Consider the following 22,824-nt stretch of genomic DNA (forward strand, 5'->3'; position numbering starts at 1 on the left):
AAGGGTCGTGGTAATCCATAATTTCATATTCACTCCCAAGGAGAAAATTTTACCAGCAAATATTAATCCCTGAACTGATCCCATTGTGGAACAAAAGTATAAATGATGGTGCTTTATACAGGTGTTTTACATGTGGTCCTTCATTGTATCTCTATATCCCAATGTATCTTCAGCTTCCTCCATCTCTCTGTCAACCAAATGCAGTTTGCTCTACTTTGTAGTATCTAGCTGGTGCCTGCATTTTTCCTGTTGGGTTGTTTTCCTCATTTGTTCAAATTAACTGACCCTCAATATCTCTTTTGCCCTGGAATGTTGTCCTTCTGGTTTTATTTAGCTTCACGTTCATAGTATGAGTTTCTGATGAAACAAGTTTATAAGAAAAAAATATATAAAGCAAACTATTTAAAGATGCCTTGTTTGAAGATGCCAACATTAACTTAATAGCAATTTTAAATGGTAAAGTGAAAGATTGTAAGGGTTTTTTTGGGAACTATTATTGTACTTACTATAATACATCACTTTGCCAAAAATATTCTTGAAACTGAGCAATTTAGGAAGCTATTTTGGAAACTAATTGCAAAGATTTTCCATTAAAACGGTTTTATTTTTTTCATTAAAATCTCAAGTAAATACATAGTCATACATAGAATATTATTTATCATGATACATCACACAGTACAGTGAAATCTTAGATGAGACTTTGGCACACAAAGTAAACTTAATTTCATTATTGAGGATTCATCCATTCTACTTTCTTTTTTTTATTTCTTTTTTAATTTTTTATTTTATTTATTTGACAGAGAGAGATCACAAGTAGACAGAGAGGCAGGCAGAGAGAGATAGAGGGAAGCAGGCTCCCTGCTGAGCAGAGAGCCCGATGTGGGACTCGATCCCAGGACCCTGAGATCATGATCTGAGCCGAAGGCAGCGGCTTAACCCACTGATCCACCCAGGCGCCCCATTCTACTTTCTTTAAATTAAGATTACAAGTCTTACTCATTTTGTGAATTACTCTAAACTGATAGCCATGAAGCTGTCCATTCACTGGACTAGCAGATCAGATATTTCTCAGGAATAAATGGAGAATATACACATAAATACAGTATTTTGTATATAATTTTAAGGAGATTAAAAATCCATCTGCAGTTGATTCATAAAAATTCTTAAAAAAATATAACAGGTATAGTGTAGACTCCAGTAATAGTATGATCAGAAGCTCAGTTGAGGTCAAGGACCCCGGTTCCATCTGCTCCTTCCTTCTTCCTTTGGATCTCCCTAAATCTGGTTTCCTTAATGTTCACAAGATAGTTAACAGTAGCAATGAAGGCTAAAAATTTTATGATTCACAGTCAGAAAGGGAGTTAGGACCCTTTCCAGTAATGTGAGAGAAGTCCTTTGCTTCAGTTTGATGCAGTAGTTAAGGTCACATAACCATTTCTGGGACAATATTGGCAGATAGGGGAACAGCTCATCTGCTAGTTGTCTTAAACTCTTATGAAACTGAGGATGGGTAAATTTCAGTGAGTGGGTGTTAGTATTGTAGTTGTAGGCAAAAAAAAAAAGTAGCTTTAAAGGATGGGGAATCTGAATGTTGTTGGATTTTTCAGACTAGAATAACACTTTTGAAATGGTTAGGGAAAATAATTTCTCATGTAAAATTCCATTCTCCTGGTTAAAAAAAGATATAATAAATAAATTCTGAAGTCTGAAAAAATTATCTTTTAGGTATTACTATCAGGAAGTTATTTAAGAATGTGTTCTACCAAAGTAAAGAATACACCAAGAATGAGGGAGAAATGGGATCCAAGAAACAATGAGATCACAATGGGCAGACCCAAAAGGAAGTTCCAAGATGACAACTATGCAATAGACCTAGAGAGTAACTAGTCCAAATTGGAACAGGAGACTCTAAGGCCCCCAAAAGGAAAATGCTAAGAAAATAAAAGATCATATTACTGATGTCTTTGAGGGGGTCTAGTAAATACACCTTTTTCCTACATGGAATCTGAACAAATTGAGAAATATAAATGTAGAGGATATAGCTTAGTGTAAGAGTAAAATGGACCCCTTAGCTAAATCCCAGGCATGCTTGCCAACATACTCACAAGCAACATTGGATAAGGTAGGCCTCTTCCTATGGAAGAGCAAAGTATACCTTGAAGGAGCAATGGCAAACAGTACTTCCTGTGGATGATTCATTCTGAAAAGGAAGAAAGGCAGATATGTGTAGAAAATGTTCCTTTATATTTCTGAATTTATCTGTCAAATATATCACCTCTTGTGTGTGGAGTAAATAGCAGGAAACAAGGCCAAGAGTAACCCAAATGGAGCTCCATCCACTTTGAAAGAAATAGCAGAAGAGGAAACAAAGCAATCAAGAAACAATTTAATTAGAAATTTAAAGTTAACCACCTTGGGGAAAATGATGAGGATGTAGATGATAAATGAGGAGGGGCATCAAGGGTGCTAAAATTTGTCTCATAATGCAGTAGAAAATGTACAAGTATTTTGTTTAGAACTAGAAAGAGGTAAATACCAGGATACAAAAATCTATTGCATTTCTATGTACTAATAATAAACTATCCAAAGGGAAATCCAGAAAATAATAAAATACATAGGAATAAACTTAACCAAGGAGGTAAAAGACCTGTGCACTGAAAACTAGAAGACATTGATGAATGAAGTTGAAGATGACACAAAAAGAAAGATATCAATGCTCATGAATTGGGAGAATATTGCTAAAATGTCCCTACCACCCAAAACAATCTACAGATTCAATGCAATTCCTGTCAAGGTTCCAGTGGGATTTTAACAGAACTAAAACAATTCTAAAATTTATGTGGAACTACAAACAACTATAAGTAGTCAAAACAATCTTAAGGAAGAAGAACAAGGCTAAAGGTATCACACTCCCTGATTTCAAACTATACTGCAAAACTATAGTAATCAAAACAGTATGGTACTGGCACAAAACAGACACATGAAACAGTGAAAGAATAGAGAATAGAGAATAAAGAATAAAGAGAATAAATAAATAAATAATTTAGTATGTTATATATCTACTATATATTATATACAATTTGTTTATATATTATAAATATATATGCATATATATATATAGAGAGAGAGAGAGAGAGTGTGTCAATTTTTGACAAAGGCAAGAATATAGAAAGGCAAAGAGGCCTGTCTCTTCAATAAATGGTGCTGGGAAAACTGGACCACTATTTTGTACCATATATAAAAACTAATGGATTAAAGACATAAACTCCTAGAAGAAAACACAGCAACAAAACGTCTTGGCATTTCTTTTGGGTCTGCCTCTAAAGGCAAGGGAAACAAAAGCAAAGAGAAACAAATCTGACTATGTCAAATTAAAAAGCTTCTGCACAGTAAAGAAAATCATCAACAAACTGAAAAGACAACCTACTGAAGGGGAAAAGATATTTACAAATTATATATCTAATAAGATGTTAGTATCTAAACATACATAAAGAACTCCTACAACTCAATAACAACAAAAAATATGATTTAAAAGTGGGCAGAGGGGGTGCCTGGGTGGCTCAGTGGGTTAAAGCCTCTGCCTTCGGCTCAGGTCATGATCCTAGGGTCCTGGGATTGAGCCCAGTGTCGGGCTCTCTGTTCAGCAGGGAGCCTGCTTCCCTTCCTCTCTCTCTGCCTGCCTCTCTGCCCACTTGTGATCTCTGTCTATCAAATAAATAATAAAATCTTTAAAAAAAAAAGTAGGCAGAGGCTTTAGATAGACATTTAAAAAAAAAAGGTGTACAGATGGCCAAGAGGCACATTAAGAGATGGTCAATATTACCAATCATCGAGGAAATGCAAATCAAAGTCACAATGAGATATCACCTCACACATCTCAGAAAAGCTATTGTCAAAAGACCGAACATAACAAGTGTTGATGAGGATGTGGAAAAATGGGGAATCTCATGCACAGTTGGTATGAATGTAAATTGGCACAGCCATTATGGAAAACAATAAAAAAATCACGTAATCCAGCAATTCCACTACTGGAATATCTACATGAAAAAAATGAAAACAATAATTCAGAAGGATCTATGCACCCCCAGTTTCATTGCTGCATTATTTGCAATAGCCAAGATATGGAAACAACCTATGTGTCCATCAATAGATGTATGGATAAAGATATGATTATATATATTTATATAAATAATAGAATGCTATATATAATGTATATATACTATACACAAATACATATGTATCTATGTATGTGTATATATGTATATATATGTATCTATGTATTTCTATATATGTATGTGTGTGTGTGTGTGTGTGTTATGGAATACTACTCAGTTATAAAAAGTGAAATCTTATCCTTTGCTACAACATGGGTGAAACTTGAGGCTATTATACTAAGTGAAAAAGTCAAAGAAAAATACTGTTGATTTCACATATATACAAAGAGAAATAAGTCCAAGAAAAATACTGTTTGATTTTACTTATATGTAAACTCTTTCCTTTTTTAGGGGAGAGTGGCAAAGGGAGATGGGGAAAGAGAATCTTAAGTAGGCTCCACAGCCAGCATAGAGCCCAATTCTGGGCTCAATCCCACAACTCTGAGATCATGACTTAAGCCAAAATCAAGATTTCAATGCTTAACCCACCGAGCTACCCAGACATCTTTCTTATAGGTGGAATCTTTTATTTTTTAATTTTTTATTAACGTATAATGTATTATTTGCCCCAGGGGTACAGGTCTGTGACTCATCAGGCTTATACATTTCACAGAAGTCACCATAGCACATACCCTCCCCAATGTCCACCACCTAGCCACCCTATCTCTACCCAAGCCCCTAGCAACCCTTAGTTAGTTTTGTGAGATTATGAGTCTCTTATGGTTTGTCTCCCTCTCTGGTTTCACCTTCTTTCATTTAACCCTCCTTCTCCTATGATCTTGTCTTGTTTCCCAAATTCCTCATATCAGTGAGATCCTATGATAATTGACTGTCTCTGACTTATTTCAATTAGCATAATACCCTCTAGTTACACCCATGTCATTGCAAATGGCAAGATTTCATTTTTTTGATGGCTGCATAATATTCTGTTGTAGATATATACCACATCTTCTTTATCTGTCCATCTGTTGATGGACATCTACTCTCTTTCCATAGTTTGGCTATTATGGACATTGCTTCTATAAACACTGGGGTGCAAGTGCACCTTCAGATCACTACATTTGTATCTTTAGGGTAAATAACTAATTGAACAATGGCTGGGCCATAGGGTAGTTCAATTTTCAACTTTTTGAGAAACTTCCGTACTGTTTTAGAGAGTGGCTGCACCAGCTGGCATTCCCACCAAGAGAGTAGGAGGATTCCCCTTTCTCTGCATCCTCATCAACACCTGTGATTTCCCGACTGGTCAATTTTAGCCGTTCTGACTGGCATGAGGTGGTGTATCACTGTGGTTTGGATTTGGATTTCCCTGATGCCAAATAAGGTTGAGCACTTTGTCATGTGTCTGTTTGCTATTTGGATGTCTTCTTTGCTGAAATGTCTCCTGCTCATTTCTTTTTTTTCCCCCCATTTTATTTATTTTTTCAGCGTAACAGTATTCATTCTTTTGCACAACACCCAGTGCTCCATGCAAAACGTGCCCTCCCCATTACCCACCACCTGTTCCCCCAGCCTCCCACCCCTGACCCTTCAAAACCCTCAGGTTGTTTTTCAGAGTCCATAGTCTCTTATGGTTCACCTCCCCTTCCAAAATTTTTTTTTTTAATAAACATATAATGTATTTTTATCCCCAGGGGTACAGGTCTGTGAATCGCCAGGTTTACACACTTCACAGCACTCATGATAGCACTTACCCTCCCCAATGTCCATAGCTCCCACCCCCTCTCCCAATCCCACCTCCCCCCAGCAACCCCCAGTTTGTTTTGTGAGATTAAGAGTCATTTATGGTTTGTCTCCCTCCCAATCCCATCTTGTTTCATTTATTCTTCTCCTATCCCCCTACCCCCCCATGTTGCTTCTCCATGTCCTCATATCAGGGAGATCATATGATAGTTGTCTTTCTCCGATTGACTTATTTCACTAAGCATGATACGCTCTAGTTCCATCCATGTCATCGCAAATGGCATGATTTCATTTCTTTTGATGGCTGCATAGTATTCCATTGTGTATATATATACCACATCTTCTTTATCCATTCATCTGTTGATGGACATCTAGGTTCTTTCCATAGTTTGGCTATTGTAGACATTGCTGCTATAAACATTCGGGTACACGTGCCCCTTTGGATCACTATGTTTGTATCTTTAGGGTAAATACCCAGTAGTGCAATTGCTGGGTCATAGGGTAGTTCTATTTTCAACATTTTGAGGAACCTCCATGCTGTTTTCCAGAGTGGTTGCACCAGCTTGCATTCCCACCAACAGTGGAGGAGGGTTCCCCTTTCTCCGCATCCTCGCCAGCATCTGTCATTTCCTGACTTGTTAATTTTAGCCATTCTGACTGGTGTGAGGTGATATCTCATTGTGGTTTTGATTTGTATTTCCCTGATGCCGAGTGACATGGAGCACTTTTTCATGTGTCTGTTGGCCATCTGGATGTCTTCTTTGCAGAAATGTCTGTTCATGTCCTCTGCCCATTTCTTGATTGGATTATTTGTTCTTTGCATGTTGAGTTTGCTAAGTTCCTTATAGATTTTGGATACTAGCCCTTTATCTGATATGTCGTTTGCAAATATCTTCTCCCATTCTGTCAGTTGTCTTTTGGTTTTGTTAACTGTTTCCTTTGCTGTGCAAAAGCTTTTGATCTTGACGAAATCCCAATAGTTCATTTTTGCCCTTGCTTCCCTTGCCTTTGCCTTTGTTCCTAGGAAGATGTTGCTACGGCTGAGGTCGAAGAGGTTGCTGCCTGCATTCTCCTCAAGGATTTTGATGGATTCCTTTCTCACATTGAGGTCCTTCATCCATTTGGAGTCTATTTTCGTGTGTGGTGTAAGGAAGTGGTCCAATTTCATTTTTCTGCATGTGGCTGTCCAATTTTCCCAGCACCATTTATTGAAGAGGCTGTCTTTTTTCCATTGGACATTCTTTCCTGCTTTGTCGAAGAATAGTTGACCATAGAGTTGAGGGTCGATTTCTGGGCTCTCTATTCTGTTCCACTGATCTATGTGTCTGTTTTTGTGCCAGTACCATGCTGTCTTGATGATGACAGCTTTGTAATAGAGCTTGAAGTCCGGAATTGTGATGCCACCAACTTTGGCTTTCTTTTTCAATATTCCTTTGGCTATTCGAGGTCTTTTCTGGTTCCCTATAAATTTTAGGATTATTTGTTCCATTTCTTTGAAAAAAATGGATGGTATTTTGATAGGGATTGCATTAAATGTGTAGGTTGCTTTAGGTAGCATAGACATTTTCACAATATTTATTCTTCCAATCCAGGAGCATGGAACATTTTTCCATTTTTTTGTGTCCTGCTCATTTCTTGATAGGATTATTTCTTATTGTATGGATGTTCAGTTTGAGAAGTTCTTTATAGATTTTGAATACTAGCCTTTTACCTGATATGTCATTTACAAATATCTTCTCCCATTCTGTCAGTTGTCTTTTGGTTTTGTTGACTGTTGCACTACTGGGTATTTACCCTAAAGATACAAACATAGTGTTTCCTTTTTTGTGCAAAAGCTTTTGATCTTGAGGAAATGTCAATAGTTCATTTCTGCCCTTGCTTCCCTTGTCTTTGGTGATGTTTCTAGGAAGAAGTTGCTGAGGCTGAGGTCAAAGAAGTTGCTGCCTGTGTGTGGCTCAAGGATTTTTTTTTAAAGATTTTATTTATTTATTTGACAGAGAGACAGAGATCACAAGAAGGCAGAGAGGAGAGCCAGGCAGAGAGAGAGGAAGGGAAGCAGGCTCCCTGCTGAGCAGAGAGCCTGATGTGGGGCTTGATCCCAGGACCCTGGTGTAATGAGCTGAGCCAAAGGCAGAGACTTTAACCCACTAAGCCACCCAGGCACCCCTTGCCTCAAGGATTTTGATGGATTCCTGTCTCACATTGAGTTCTTTCATCCATTTTGCATCTGGTTTGGTGTGTGGTGTAAGGAAATGGTCCAGTTTCATTCTTCTGCATGTGACTGTCCAATTTTCCCAACACCATTTCTTGAAGAGACGGTCTTTTTTCCACTGGACATTCTTTCCTGCTTTGTCGAAGATTAGTTGGCCATAGAGTTGAAGGTCCATTTCTGGGCTCTCTATTCTGTTCCTTTGATCTATGTGTCTGTTTTTGTGCCAAGACCATACTGTCTTGATGATGACAGCTTTGTAATAGACCTTGAAGTCAGGAATTGTGATGCTGCCAGCTTTGGTTTTCTTTTTCAACATTCTTCTGGCTATTCAGGGTCTTTTCTGGTTCCATACAAATATTAGGATTATTTGTTCCATTTCTTTGAAAAAAAGTTGATGGTATTTTGATAGGGATTGCATTAAATGTGTAGATTGCTGTAGGTAGTGTAAACATTTTTACAATTTTTTTCTTCCACTCCAGGAGCATGGAATGTTTTTCCATTTCTTTATTTCATTCTCAATTACCTTCATGTGTACTCCATAGTTTTCTGAGTACAGATTCTTTGCCTCTTTGGTTAGATTTATTCCTAGGTTCCTGATGGTTTTGGATGCAATTGTAAATGGGATTGAGTCTTTAATTTCTCTTTTTCTGTCTTGCTGTTGGTGTATAGAAATGCAACTGATTTCTGTGCACTGATTTTATATCCTGACACTTTACTGAATTCCTATATGAGTTCTAGCAGTTTTGGAGTGGAGTCTTTTGGGTTTTCCACATAAAGTGTCATATCATCTGCAAAGAGTGAGAGTTTAACTTCTTCTTTGCTGATTCAGGTGTCTTTTATTTCTTTTTGTTGTCTGATATTTGAGGGTAGGACTTCTGGCACTATGTTGAATAGCAGCGGTGATAGTGGAAATCCCTGCTGTGTTCCTGACCTTATCTGAACTATATCCTGAGATGATATTCACTGGGTTTTTTTCATAGATGGCTTTCATGATATTGAGGTATGTGCCCTCTATCCCTAGATGGGGAAGAGTTTTGATCAAGAAAGGGTGCTGTGCTTTGTCAAATGCTTCTTCAGCATCCATTGAGAGTATCTTATGGTCTTTGTTCTTTCTTTTATTAATGTATTGCATTGATTGATATGTGGATGTTGAACCAGCTTTGCAGCCCAGGAATAAAATCCCACTTGGTCATGGTGAATAATCTTTTAATGTAATGTTGGAGCCTATTGGCTAGTATTTTGGTGAGAATTTTTGCATCCATATTCATCAGGGATATTGGACTGTCATTCTTCTTTTTGGAGGGGTCTTGGTTTTAGGATCAAGGTAGTGCTGGCCTCATCAAATGACTTTGGAAGTTTTCTTTCCATTTGTGTTTCTTAGAACACTTTCAGAGGAATAGGTATTACTTCTTCTTTAAGTGTTGGCAAGAATTCCCCCTGGGAAGCTGTGTGTTCCTGAGCCATAATTTTGGGGAGATTTTTGATGACGCGTTAATCACCTTACTGGGTATGGGGCCATTCAGGTTTCCTATTTCTTCCTGGTTCAATTTTGGTAGTTTATATGTCTCTAGGAATGCATCTATTTCTTCCAGATTGTCTAATTTGCTGAGGTATAGTTGTTCATAATACGATCTTATAATTATTTGTATTTCTTTGGTGTTGGTTGTGAACTCTCCTCTTTCATTCATGATTTTATTAATTTGGGTCCTTTCTCTTTTCTTTTCTATATGTCTGGCCAGGGGTTTATCAATCATATTAATTCTTTCAAAGAACTAGCTCCTAGTCTCGTTGATTTGTTCTACTCTTCTTTTGGTTTCTATTTCATTGATTTCTGCTCTGATCTTTAGTATTTCTCTTGTCCTGCAGGATTTAGGCCTTCCTTACTGTTCTCTCTCCAGCTCCTTTAGGTACAGTGTTAGGTTGTGTGCTTGAGACCTTTCTTGATTCTTGAGAAATGTTTGTATTGCTATATACTTTCCTCTCAGGACCACCTTTTTTGTGCCCCAAAGATTTTGAGCAGTTCTGTTTTCATTTTCATTTGTTTCCATGAATTTTTAAAATTCTTCTTTACTTTCCTGGTCAACCCATTCATTCTTTAGTAGGATGCTCTTTAGCCTTCATGTATTTGAGTTCTTTCCAACTTTTGTCTTGTGGTTGAGTTCTAGTTTCAGAGTATTGTGGTCTGAAAATATGCAGGGAATGACTCCAATCTTTTGGTACTTGTTGAGACCTGATTTGTGACCCAGGATGTGATCTATTCTGGAGAATGTTCCATGTGCACTAAGGAAGACTGTGTATTCTGGTGCTCTGGGATGGAATGATTTGAATATACCTGTGATGTCCATCTGGTCCTGTGTGTCATTTAAAGGGTTTATTTCCTTGTTGATCTTTTGCTTAGATGATCTCTCCATTTCAGCGAGGGGGGGTATTAAAGTCCCCTACTATTATTGTATTATTGTCTATGTGTTTCTTTGATTTTGTTATTAATTGGTTTATATAATTCGCTCCTCCCATGTTAGGGGCATAGATATTTAAAATTATTAGGTCTTCTTGTTGAACAGACCCTTTAAGTACTGATTTTGAGGGTGGTTCTCTGTGCCTCCTGGATTTTGATACTTGTTCCCATTGCCAAATTAGGGGAATTCTCTGCGATAATTTGCTCCAATATACTTTCTGCCCCTCTCTCTCTTTCTTCTTCTTCTTCTTCACGGATCCCAATTATTCTAATATTGTTTCAATTTAGGGTATCTCTTATCTCTTGAATTCTCCCTCCATGATCCAGTAGTTTTTATCTTTTTCTCTGCTTCTTTATTCTCCATCATTTGGTCTTCTATTTCACCAGTTCTCTCTTCTGCCTCATTTCTGCTAGCAGTTAGAGCCTTCATTTCTGATTGTACCTCATTACTAGCTTTTTTGATTTCAACATGGTTAGATTTTAGTTCTTTTATTTCTCCAGAAAGGGATTCTCTAGTATCTTCCATGTTTTTTTTGAGCCTGTCTAGCACCTTGATAATCATCATTTTGAACTCTAGATCTGATATCTTACTAATGTGCATATTGATTAGGTCCCTATCTGTCAGTACCGCCTGTTCTTTTTTTTTTTTTTTTTGAGTTGAGTTTTTCCATCTTGTCATTTTATCCAGATAAGAATAGATAACTGAGAGAACAAAATACCAGGAAGATAACAAGAACCCCAGAAAAATATACACTAAACAAATCAGAAGAGACCTGAAATGGGGGGGAAAGAAAGGAAATAAAAGGATCAGGCTGGTGAACAGAACAGAGCCACACACTTGATTTTTGGTATGTATTGGACTAGTAGAAGAAACTGCCTCCCAAAATTTTAATGAAAGAAATACTTATATGTATGCAAAAATAAGGGTAAATATGATGAAGGGATGGAATATGGCTGTAATGATGAAAATTTTAAAAAATTTTAAATAGTTAATTGATAAGTTTGTTGAAGAAAGAAAGAAAAAATAATAAAAAAAAATAATGTGATTGGGGGGAGACGAGGACAGGCCTTACACTAGATTTAGGGCATATTTTGGTCTGTTATAAGAAACTGTATCCCAAAATTTTAAGTTTAAACACAATGAAGGGTTAGAATATAACAATAAAAATGAAAATTAGAAAAAGATTTTTTAAAAGGTATTGATAAGATGTTGCTTAAAATAGGAAAGACGAAAAATTCAAAAAAAAAGAGAAAGAAAATCAAATTTAAACAATTTAACATTGAAAGTCTAAAGAATCATGGGAAAAAAGCCATGAATTCTATGTGCAGCTTTCTCCTAGCACTGGAGTTTTACAGTTCTCATTGATCATTAAACTTGATTTTGGATAGATGTTCTTGCTGATCTTCTGGGGGAGGTGCCTGTTACACTGAATCTCAAATGTCTCTGCCTGAGGTGGAATTGTATCATCCTTGCCAGGGGCCAGGCTAAGAAATCCACTTGAGTTTGCTCTTGGTAGCTTTTGTTCCCCAAAAGCTTTTTATACAGCTTTGGAAGACCAGAATGAAAATGACAGCCTTCCAATATCTGGCCTTGGACTAGCTGAGACCAGGCCCCCCTTTTCAATGAGCACTCAGAGAAAAGCAGTAAATCACTCCTGTCTCCCGGGTCTCTGGCTGCACTCAGAGTTCACCTGGCATGTTACTGAGCATTACTATCTCTGGCATATTACCCCATTTGGAGTCTCCAAACCCAGCAGACTCCTGTGGCATGCTCCTGTGCCACTGTTCCTGGTGGAGGAAAGGGGAGTTTTCCCTGGACCTGCCACTTGTGGGGTCCCTGCTCGAAGGGTAGTGGCCCAACTTTGCCTCAGATGATGATTTATGGCAACCCTGAGCTGAGAGCCCGCTCCTTATCTCCGTCTCTACAGCTGGCTTCCCCGCTCTGGTACCTGGGAGCTCTTTCCCACTCATGCACCCTCGGTCCTTCTGTGACCCTGAGGGTCTGGACACCACACTGTCCTTTCAAGGGTTCCAGACCCCACTTAGCCACTGGAACAATGTCCCTTCGTAGAGCAGACTTCCAAAGTTCTGATTTTGTGTTTCTCTGCTCCCTTGCTTGCCAGGAGCTCTCCCCCCAACCTACCCCCCACTGTCTATCTTCCCATATATCACCTCAGATTCACTTCTCTGCATGTCCTACCTTCCAGAAAGTGGTTGTTTTTATGTTCATAGAATTCCTGCTATTCTTTTCTTTGATCTCCTGTTGAGTTTGTACGTGTTCAGAATATTTTGATAACTATGTAGCTGAATTCCTGGGACCAGATAAAATTTAATTTCCTACTCCTCTGCCATCCACCATATTAGTTAACACTTCAAGGCTAGAGGTGGAAATTTTGGCATTCTATATATATATATTTTAAATCCAATTTTTTTAGAGTTTTCTTATGCAAAACCCCTAATTTGGGTTTTTTTCCAATAATTCATGTTAGTTGTGAATATTGGTCTTTAAATGCATGATTATAGATAGAAATTGTGGAAAATGTGTTCACTTTTGCAAGAGCTTCCCATAATAATTATTCTACTTATTTTAATCAATATCAAAAGCATTTTCACACAACATAAATGTTTTCATAAAGCTCTTAAGTTTTCAGTCATATTCAGTCATATGGCTGTAACACTATTTTCTGAAATATATAAACTTTGAAGGCCATATTTAATTTTCTATTGAAAGTAATATAACTGGGATGCCTTGGTGGCTCAGTCATTTGAGCATCTATCTTTGGCTAGGGTCATGATCTCAGGGTCCTGGGACCAAGTCCCATATCAGGTTCCCTGTTCAGCAGGAAGACTCCTTCTCCCTCTGCCTGCAGCCTCTCCTATATATGCTCTCTGTCTCGCTCTAAAAAATAAATAAAACCTTAAAAAAATAAAGCGATATGACTAAAGGCTTTGAATTCTGGGTTGTCTTCTTACAACTTATATGAATTTAAGCATATTTGAAAATCTGTTTCCTAATCTCAGAAATAAAAAATATTTTCCTTTACAGGATTATTGTGTAGAGTAAATGAAATAAGGCATGTAAAGCACTTACCATAGAGCTATCTATCCACTAAACTTAATTTTATTGTTTATGTTCCCAATGTATTCTAGGTACTACATAGGTTTGAATAAATTATATTATATTATTTGGTAATGAACATGTTTGTACCTGAGGAAAGGACAGGTAAATTAATTTAGGGACAAATCACTGAAAGATTTTGTTTACCATACTGAAGAATTACTGATTTGGTCTTGAGGTTGATTTACTTTTCATATGTTGATATACATCAGTGTGATATTCTTGGAAGTATATTTAATCTTAAAATTAATTTGGAAATAATCCAAAGGTACATCAAGGTGTTAATGGACACCTTTTTAATCTAGCAAATTCTCATCTAGTAATATAGAATATTTTATGGATTTATCTTCATGTATTCATATTCCTCTTCAAAATATTCTCTTCTAAAACTTTCACATTTTCTCTTAATTTTATTCCTCTACAGTTTACATACTCTGTTGATAGTCTGAGTGGCTTATTTTGTAATTGTGTAGTGTGGTTTTACAGAATAGCTATTGATTTTAATATTCTTATTTTATAACTAACCACTTTATTGAACTCTTTTTAGTTTCAATAGCTTGTCTGTTAATTCTATTTGGTATTATAAGCAAATATATCATTTATAAATATTGAATTTATTTTGTACCAATCTAACAATTCTACCTTTTAATCTTATTATATCTAATTCATTCTAACATAAATACTAGGTAATGACATGCCTATCATTCTCTTCCTGGATTAATAAAAATGCCACTAGTATTTCACCAGTGTGATACTGCCTATTGGTTTGAGATATACTCTGTTACCTATAAATGCAAACATTATAAAAATATATAATAAAGAAACTGAAAAATCCCTGATTATACCATCCCCAGAGGAAAACTCTTCGGTGCATAGTGTATGCATTTTATTAAAGTTGTTTTTAAATTAACATTCTTTGATATACTTTTACCTATCACATCCATATCTACATCATTCTTTCTAATTATTGTATATTGCATTTTGTGGCTATAACATATTAAGTCACCAATTTATGGCTATTTAACTTGAATCCAATATTTAGTTATTACAAACAATGCTGCAGTGAACATACTTGTAAATTGTCTTTTGGCTTGGGTGCATAGCTACGTTTGTAAGTACATCAAGGCAAAGATTGCAAATAGATTTTTAAATATTAGCAATACAACTTTGATATTTTAAAGAATATATAACCTTTCAAATTTTGTATTTTCTGCAAGTCTTATATGCTTGAGGTTCCTCACCTGGTGAGCTGATTGAAATCATTGTTTCTGGTAGATACTGGACATAGCCTTGAAGAAGAAACCATTGCTCAGCTAGAGGTTAACATTTTGAGTTTCTAGGATGCAGATGGAAACAATATTATTTTAACCATGATGTTTTTAAAAGTTTCAAATTCTGAAAACTTTCCTTTACATATGAAGGACAAACCTTGGGTCTGAGTGTAAATATTTACTATAATCCACAGCACAGAAAAGACAGAATATAATTTAAGGTAAGTTCCTGTTACACATGAATGGGAAATTTTTTTTTACAATGCTGGAAGGAACATGAAAAGGACCAAAAAGAATGAAATATGTTGCAAATAGTGTCTGCATCACTTAAATAATATTCAGTCCCTCATACCCTAAACCCTGGCCTCATGTTTAAGTGGAAGAGGTAGGTGAATAGCAGGGGAGAGTGGTATTAATAATTGTAAAAGGAAGAAGCAAAAAGCATATGGTTTTTAAAAAATCCTTTCCCCCCAGGAATTCTAGGAGAAAAATAGCTTCACAGTTTCTCAATAATAAGCTAGAGTGGTTGTAATAGAGCAGGAATGCTGATGACATGTATTTCATAAGAGTCTGAGAAGTTGCCATCCTCCATGTTCCCACAGTTTTCAACAGACATAAAAGAGGCTCAGAAGATCCCATGAGAACAGGTGGAGAAAGTGGAAGTTATGTAAGAGTTAAGTCAGTATGGTTCTCTGAAGTCTAGATGGAGGATACCAACAAGTATCAGAGCATTAGCCACATCTGACAAGAATCAAGATGGGAAGCTTAGTAAGCAAAGCAAATTGGCTGATTGTCCTTCAAGAGCAGATGAAGAAAGAACCAGGAGAGATGAGCTCTATCTCAACCAGAGATCAGTAGGTATTCACAGAGAAAGCTATCTCTTGACCCAGAGAGGTCTCCCCAGTTAGTTCCATAATAACATATAAGTTTTCCCTATGTCCAAATGTTATCTATGGAAATGGGGAAGAAAAGGAGAGGAAATGAACCTGGAAAGTCTGACCATTTAACTACAAAGTACCTGAGCTCACCTGAAACAGTTTTTATTTTTATTTTTATCTTTTTAAAGATTTTATTTATTTATTTGACAGACAGAGATAACAAGTAGGCAGAGAGGCAGGCAGAGAGAGGGGAGGAAGCACGCTCCCTGCTGAGCAGAGAGCTTGATGCGGGACTCGTTCCCAGGACCCCAAGACCATGACCTGAGCCGAAGGCAGAGGCTTAACCCACTGAGCCACCCAGGCACCCCGAAACAGTTTTTAAACATTGGGGGATGTTCGTTACTCTGAATAGTTAAGTTTAATTGATGTTCCCAGATGCTGCCTTTACTAAGAGGGGTTAAGAGTTAGAGCAAGTTATACCTATGAGTAGTCATATAAAATTTTCTCCACTATTGCAAGAAAATATTTTAAATTTTCTTCCAAAATGTTGTGCCAATTAAGCATCCTCACATTTTCCTGCTGAACGTAATTTCTTTACCCATATTGGAAGGGAGGTAAGAGTGGAAGGGAGGCTGTTAACTCCCCATTAATATAAAAAGTATAAAATGCAGCTAATTATCTTATGACACAGTGCAGTTGTATTCAGCCTTACAGAGGGTCCCACAAAGTGATTTATAAAGTATTGCATTTCAAATTCCATGCCTTAAAATTTATGACTTCATGAAAATGACCTAAAGTAGTAAAAACCTGATTTGTTCCTTTCCCTACATGATCTATAACTTCATTGAACAGTGTCAGAGGTATTTTTGAAAGTATTTAATTTTGGTAAAAATGGATACCTGTCTTTGTTTTTCCTTTTAAAACATTATTTTAGTTAAGTGGAGTCAGTGCAGGAAGAGAGTAGTATTAAATAGAAATGTATTAAAAATCCATTCAAAAAAAAATCCATTCAATATGTATTCTTTTTAAATGTAGGGAGATATGTATTACAAAAACTTCTATTCATTTCAATTCTATTTGCTTCAGAAAATCTTTATAACATGCTTCATATATTTTGTATTATGAAAGGTAACAATGCGTTCTTCATGGTGTAAGACAGTCACATCTTTACAATGGAAGTAATGGAAGTAAATGACAAAAAAATCTTTAACTGCTGAATAATATCAAGTTTAGCTTTAGGATTTTCATGCACTAAACTAAAATGGGCCTACAATTAAGGGTATCAATTAAAATGTAATTGGAGGAAAATAATTTTTGATTAGGTTTTCAAACATTTATTTCTATAAAATTTTAAGTATTTTCTGTTTTTTTTTATTATTATTTTTAGCCTTAGGGGGAGGAGTCAAGATGCCGGAGAAGTAGCAGGCTGAGACAACATCAGGTAGCAGAAGATCAGCTAGATAGCTTATCAAAGCATTCTGAACACCTACAAATCCAACAGGAGATTGAAGAGAAGAAGAGCAACAATTCTAGAAACAGAAAATCAACCACTCTCTGAAAGGTAGGACTGGCAGAGAAGTGAATCCAAAGCTACAGGAAGATAGACCGTGGGGGGAGGGGCCAGTTCCTGGAAAGTGGGGAGCAACAGAGCACAAAATCAGGACTTTAAAAAGTCTGCTCCACTGAGGGACATTGCTCCAGAGGCTACACTGGGGTGAAGCCCATGTGGGGTAAGCATGGCCACAGGTACCGCAGGGTCACAGAAGGATCGGGGGTGTCTGAGTGTCACAGAGCCTGCAGGTATTAGAGTGAGGAAGACAGCTACAGAGACAGAGCCGAGGAGTGAGCTCTCAACTCGGGGTTACCTTGAATCGTAATCTGTGACACAGGCCACTGCTCTGTGACTGGGATCCCTACAAGATCCAGGGAGATCCCCCCTGGAAGAGCTCAGGGATATGCAGGGTTCGGAGACTCCAGGCAGGGATGTGTGCCAGAGAAAGAGATGCTTGGTCATAGGCTGGGCGAGCTCAGAGTGAGGCCAGAGGTCACGGAGACAGGAGTGATTGAGCGCTTTTCTCTGAGGGCGCACTGAGGAGTGGGGCCCTGAACTCTCTGCTCCTCCTGGCCTGAGGTTGGGAGGCCACCATTTTCATTCCTGTCCTCTGGAACTCTACGGAAAGCGTTCAGGGAACAAAAGCTCCCGAAAGCGAACCCGAGCGGATTACTTAGCCTGGCCCCCGGTAAGGGCAGTGCAATTCCGCCTCGGGCAAAGACCTTGAGAATCACTACAACAGGCCCCTCCCCCAGAAGATTAACAAGAAATCCAGCCAAGACCAAGTTCACTCACCAAGAAGAACAGCAGAATTCCAGAGGAGGAGAAAGCAAAGCATGGAATTCAGGGCTTTCTCTCCATGAATCTTTAGTCTTGCAAAGTTAATTTTTAAAATTTTTTTTCTTCTGCTCAATTTTTTTTTAATATTTTACCCTTTCCTCTTTAACGTTTTTTAACTAGTTCATCTTAAAAATACCTTTCATTTAAAAAATATATTTTTTGAACCTTCATTATTATAGTCATATTTTATCCTTCATTGTATCTAACTTTATTTTTTTGTATACACATGGGTTTTTTTCTTCTAAAAAATTTGGGGTACAACATCTTCTAATAGATCAAAATACACCCTAAATCTAGCACTGGGCTTGTTCTAATCTCCAGCCCGAGCAAATTCTCTCCACTTTCTTTTTCTTTATTCTCCCAACCAACTTACCTTATCAACTCCATTTTTTAGAAATTAAAAGAAAATAATTTTTTTCATCTTTATAGTCATATTCCATCCCTTCATTGTGTTTACCCATATATATGTTTTTCATTCTTTAAAATTGTGGGAGTTAGTTTCTTTTTTTTTTTTTTTCCCTTTTTACTAATTTTTTCAGCGTAACAGTATTCATTCTTTTTGCACAACACCCAGTGCTCCATGCAAAACGTGCCCTCCCCATCACCCACCACCTGTTCCCCCAACCTCCCACCCCTGACCCTTCAAAACCCTCAGGTTGTTTTTCAGAGTCCATAGTCTCTCATGGTTCGCCTCCCCTCCCCAATGTCCATAGCCCGCTCCCCCTCTCCCAATCCCACCTCCCCCCAGCAACCCCCAGTTTGTTTTGTGAGATTAAGAGTCATTTATGGTTTGTCTCCCTCCCAATCCCATCTTGTTTCATTTATTCTTCTCCTATCCCCCTACCCCCCCATGTTGCTTCTCCATGTCCTCATATCAGGGAGATCATATGATAGTTGTCTTTCTCCGATTGACTTATTTCACTAAGCATGATACGCTCTAGTTCCATCCACGTCGTCGCAAATGGCAAGATTTCATTTCTTTTGATGGCTGCATAGTATTCCATTGTGTATATATACCACATCTTCTTTATCCATTCATCTGTTGATGGACATCTAGGTTCTTTCCATAGTCTGGCTATTGTAGACATTGCTGCTATAAACATTCGGGTACACGTGCCCCTTCGGGCTCAATTCCTGGGAGTTAGTTTCTTCTAAGAGACCAAAATACTCCCAAAATTAAGTGGGTGACCCTGTTCTAGTCACCAGTCTAATATATATTTTCTTTTCTATATATTTTTTTGTTTTATTTTTTTGATTTTTTTCTGAACTTCTTTTTACCCCCTTTCTTCTCCCCATGATTTGGGGTCTCTTCTGATTTGGCTAAAGCATATTTTAATGGGGTCTTTGCCACCCTTTTAGTATTTTATTTGCACCTTCATATATTCCTATCTGGATGAAATGACAAGGCAGAAAAGCTCACCACAAAAAAAAAAAAAAAAAAGAAGAGGCAGTACTGAAGGCTAGGGACCTAATCAATATGGACATTGGTAATATGTCAGATCTAGAATTCAGAATGACAATCTCGAGGTTCTAGCCGGGCTCGAAAAAGGTATGGAAGATATTACAGAAAACCTGTCCAGAGAAATAAAAGCCCTTTCTGGAGAAATAAAAGAACTAAAATCTAACCAAGTTGAAATCAAAAAAGCGATTAGTGAGGTGCAATCAAAAAGGGAGACTCTTACTGCTAGGATCAATGAGGCAGAAGAAAGAATTGGTGATATAGAAGACCAAAGGACAGAGAATAAAGAAGCTGAACAAAAGAGAGACAAAAAACTACTGGGCCACAAGGGGAGAATTTGAGAGATAAGTGATACCATAAGACAAAACAACATTAGAATAATTGGGATTCCAGAAGAAGAAGAGAGAGGGGAGCAAGAGGTATATTGGAGAGAATTATTATAGAGAATTTCCCTAATATGGCAAAGGGAACAAGCATCAAAATCCAGGAGGTGCAGAGACCCCCCCCCCCCAAAATCAATAGGAATAGGTCCACACACTGTCATCTCATAGTAAAATTTACAAATCTCAGTGACAAAGAGAAAATTCTCAAAGCAGCCTGGGAAAAGAAGTTTGTAAAATAAAATGGTAAAAATATTAGATTGGTAGCAGACTTATCCACAGAGACCTGGCAGGCCAGAAAGAACTGGCATGATATATTCAGAGCACTAAATGAGAAAAACATACAGCCAAGAATACTATACCCAGCTAGGCTATCACTGAAAATAGAAGGAGAGATAAAAAGCTTCCAGGAAAAAAAAAAAAACTGAAAGAATTTGCAAACACCAAACCAGCTCTACAGGAAATATTGAAAGGGGTCCTCTAAGCAAAGGGAGACCTTAAAAGTAGTATATCAGAAAGGAACAGAGACAATATATAGTAACAGTCACCTTATAGGCAATACAATGGTACTAAATTTATATCTGTCAATAGTTACCCTGAATGTTAATGGGCTAAATGCCCCAATCAAAAGACACAGCATATCAGAATGGATTAAAAAAAATCATCAATATGCTGCCTACAAGAAACTCATTTTAGACTCAAAGACATCTTCAGATTTAAAGTGAGGGGGTGGGAAACAATTTACCGTGCCAATGGACATCAGAAGGAAGCTGGGGTGGCAAGCCTTAGATCAATTAGTTTTTAAGCCAAAGACTATAATAAGAGATGAGGAAGGACACTATATCATACTCAAAGGGTCTGGCCAACAAGAAGACCTAACAATTTTAAATATCTATGCCCCTAACATGGGAGCAGCCAACTATATAAACCAATTAATAACAAAATCAAAGAAACACATCAACAATACACAATAATAATAGGGGACTTTAATGCTCCCCTCACTGAAATGGACAGATCATCCAAGCAAAAGATCAACAAGAAAATAAAGGTCTTAAATTACACACTGGGCCAGATGGACATCACAGATAGATTCAGAACATTCCATCCCAAACCAACAGAATACACAGTCTTCTCTAGTGCACATGGAACATTCTCCAAAATAGATCACATCCTGGGTCATAAATCAGGTCTCAACTGGTATCAAAAGATTGGGATCATTCCCTGCATATTTTCAGACCACAATGCTCTGAAGCTAGAACTCAATCACAAGAGGAAACTTGGAAAGATCCCAAATACATAGAGACTAAACAGCATCCTTCTAAAGAATGAATGGGTCAACCAGGAAATTAAAGAATTGAAAAAAAAATTCATGGAAACAAATTATAATGAAAACAAAACAGTTCAAAATCTGTGGGACACAACAAAGGCAGTCCTGAGAGGAAAATATATAGCGATACAAGCCATTCTCAAGAAACAAGAAAGGTCTCAAATATACAACCTAACTCTACACCTAAAGGAGCTGGAGAAAGAACAACAAAGAAAGCCTAAACCCAGCAGGAGAAGAGAATTAATAAAGATCAGAGCAGAAATCAATGAAATAGAAACCAAAAACAACAACAACAACAACAAATCAATGAAACTAGGAGCTGGTTCTTTGAAAGAAGTAATATGATTGATAAACCCCTGGCCAGACTTATCAAAAACAAAAGAGAAAGGACCCAAATTAATAAAATCATGAATGAAAGAGGAGAGATCACAACCAACACCAAAGAAATTCAATTATAAGAAGATATTATGAGCAATTCTACACCAACAAATTTGATAATCTAGAAGAAGTGGATGCATTCCTAGAGACATATAAGCTACCACAACTGAACCAGGAAGAAATAGAAAACCTGAACAGGCCCATAACCAGTAAGGAGATTGAAACAGTCATCAAAAATCTCCAAACAAACAAAAGCCCAGGGCTAGATGGCTTCCCAGGGGAAGTCTACCAAAAATTTAAAGAATTAATTCCTATTCTCCTGAAACTGTTCCAAAAAACAGAAATGGAAGGAAAACTTCCAAACCCATTTTATGAGGCCAGAATCACCTTGATCCCAAAACCAGACAAGGATCCCATCAGAAAAGAGAATTACAGACTAATATCCTTGATAAAAACAGATGCGAAAGTTCTCACCAAAATACTAGCCAATAGGATTCAACAGAACATTAAAAGGATTATTCACCATGACCAAGAGGGATTTATTCCAGGGTTGCAAGAGTGGTTCAACAGCTGCAAATCAATCAATATGATATAATTCATTAATAAAAGAAAGAACAAAAACCAAATGATACTCTCAATAGATACTGAAAAAGTATTTGACAAAGTACAGCATCCCTTCTTGATCAAAACTCTTCAAAGTGTAGGGATAGTGGGCACATACCTCAATATTATCAAAGCCATCTATGAAAAACCCACTGCAAATATTCTCATTGGAGAAAAACTGAGAGCTTTTCCACAAAGGTCAGGAACATGGCAGGGATGTCCATTATCACCACTGCTATTCAACATAATACTAGAAGTCCTAGCCTCAGCAATCAGACAACAAGAAGAAATTAAAGGCATCCAAATTGGCAACGAAGAAGTCAAACTATAACTCTTTGCAGATGATATGATTCTATATGTGGAAAACCCAAAGACTCCACTCCAAAACTGCTAGAACTTGTACAGGAATTCAGTAAAGTGTCAGGATATAAAATCAATGCACAGAAATCAGTTGCATTTCTGTACACAAACAACAAGACAGAAGAAAGAGAAATTAAGGAGATCATCCCATTTA

Source organism: Meles meles, chromosome X, assembly GCF_922984935.1.
Source record: "Meles meles chromosome X, mMelMel3.1 paternal haplotype, whole genome shotgun sequence".
Lineage (NCBI taxonomy): Eukaryota > Metazoa > Chordata > Mammalia > Carnivora > Mustelidae > Meles > Meles meles.